Raw genomic sequence first — 2,356 nt, forward strand, 5'->3', positions numbered from 1 at the left:
TCCTAGTGTTTCCACCGAGCCATGGTAGCTTGCTACTGCTCCGGAACACTTAGGCTGGCCGGCATGTGTCCTTCTTCGTTCCTGTGTCTGTCCCTTCGGGGAAATGTCACGCGATGAATACCGGAGTCCTGTTAGCCCGCTACAGCCCGGTTCACCGGAGTCCTGCTAGCCCAGTGCTACAGCCTGGATTCACTCGCTGATGACCGACACGTTCGATGCTGGGTCATGGATGCCTGTCCCTGTAAGTCTGTGCCACTTTGGGTTTACGACTAGCCATGTCAGCCCGGGCTCTTTATCATATGGATGCTAGCGACACTGTCATATACGTGTGCCAAAAGGCGCAAACGGTCCCGGGCTAAGGTAAGGCGACACCCGTGGAATACCGTGCGTGAGGCCGCAAAGTGATATGAGGTGTTACATGCTAGATCGATGTGGCATTGAGTCGGGGTCCTGACAGCGTTGGTATCAGAGCTTGACTGCCTGTAGGATTACCAAGCCAAACTGGTCGATGTTGAGTCTAGAAATTCTTTAGTTATATAAGGGAATTGATTGTGGGATGGAACGTAAGGCTCTTTTTACTCCTTATACCTCATGCCCTTCTGATCTGAGTCATCTTATCTTTCCTGCGGGGATTAAGAACTAGGCTATCTCTTCTTTCTATTAGGATCACGTGTTACCAATCCGTAGACCTATAGAATTGTTGGACTTAAGCCTCGTTTCAGTTCCTATTACTTCCGTATGTTAATTGTTGATCTCGAAACCTTGATATCGTGCTTCTGAGTGGTTATGCCACCGTTTTTGTGATTGTCTCAAATCTTTTTGAGCAATTATAGCCGTTATGCTGTCCGAGTCATCCCAGGTTTCTAAGTAGTCTGATGCAATTGCAAATCCTTTCTTCCTGTTTCAATGTTCCCATGGGCCAGATTAACCACACTAATCAGTGAGTTGAGGTACTCGTTACCTTGACATATATGTTGGAGATACTATTATGGCCCTAGGTGTTTAGGGAGTCACCTAGTAATCTAGCAATGTTTTGTGATCCCAGTGTGATGATTCTGGCTTTTATTCTCGAAAGCATCCCGTGATGCCACTTAGTAGTAGGTATTCTATTCCTTGGGCTTTGAACCCGAGATTCACTCTACTTACTTCATGTTGATAGTGTTTGCTAGTTCCTTCAGGATATTAGTAACTTTGCGATAGTCCTCGAGGTCCGTGGTATTTCCTTCTTCCAAATACTATGAACCGCTTATGGCAGATGTTTATTTGATCAAAAGATCACAATTAGAGTACTCTTGAGGAGTTCTCCATTCATAAATTGTGACTCTGCCAGTTCTACCTTTCTGCATGGGTTATCCGGAAGAAATATGTTGAACTTGGTTCGACATACTAATCTATGCATCCACAACTCAGAAAATTATATGTTCCTTTGAGTTGTTCTCTTTAGTTGCATTCTGACCCTCGTCTATCAATTGATAGTCAAGAGTATGCGTGCGTTCGTTCATCGATGCCTATGACTCTTGTGGTCTGTCAAGCCATTCTATTCCGGAATGACTAGGAGAAACAAACTCCAGTACCTCTTCCATATCCAGGATTGGGTCAGAGAAGTTGTGCTCCGCAGATCAACTTGCTAATCTAGCTTTCGTTCTGTTCTACCTTGGAGTATTACCATCTTTAAATCGGGATTGTTATAGGAATTGCACCCCATCCTATGAACTCCTGGTACAGTGATACTTCTTGCCGTCATTAGTCATTCCTCGGTCTTCGTGTTGATGCAACCGGAATACCGACAAATGAATTGTGATGTGTGAAATCAATACGCCTCGCAACCTCGTTGCTGGGTAGTTAAAGGACAATAATTTTATTCTTAGTGTGTTGGTTATTGAATCATCATTCTAAAGTTGATCATGCTACCTAGTCCATTCTCCTGGTTCACTCCTCGATCGATGAGTTAGGATTATTTCAAATCCTTGCTCTATTGATCATATCGTCTTGCCCTGAAAAGCAAGATTGTTCTCGAGCTTAGTAACATATCGGTGGTTCGTGATTTTCCGAATATCTTCTCGAAAGTATCACCAGGTTGTCGCCTGACTGTTATGTTAAGCTCGTGATCAAGTTGGTTTATTCCTGTAAACCACCCCTTCTCCAAGAATCGGTGTTAGATATCCCTGAGCTAGTTGGTTAAGCTAGACAACAACTTGGAGAGTTGGAAGATAAAAGCTTGTCTGACTTAGTTCGTTCCAAAGGGATATTCTTGTGTAGTGTGTGTTGAAGAAAGATGATATCTTCATCAATTGGTCCTTGTGAACAATTGTTGGATCTATTATCCTACCCAAACCTTTGATTGAGTATGGGCTAT

Source organism: Triticum aestivum, chromosome 4B, assembly GCF_018294505.1.
Source record: "Triticum aestivum cultivar Chinese Spring chromosome 4B, IWGSC CS RefSeq v2.1, whole genome shotgun sequence".
NCBI classification, from domain to species: Eukaryota; Viridiplantae; Streptophyta; class Magnoliopsida; order Poales; family Poaceae; genus Triticum; species Triticum aestivum.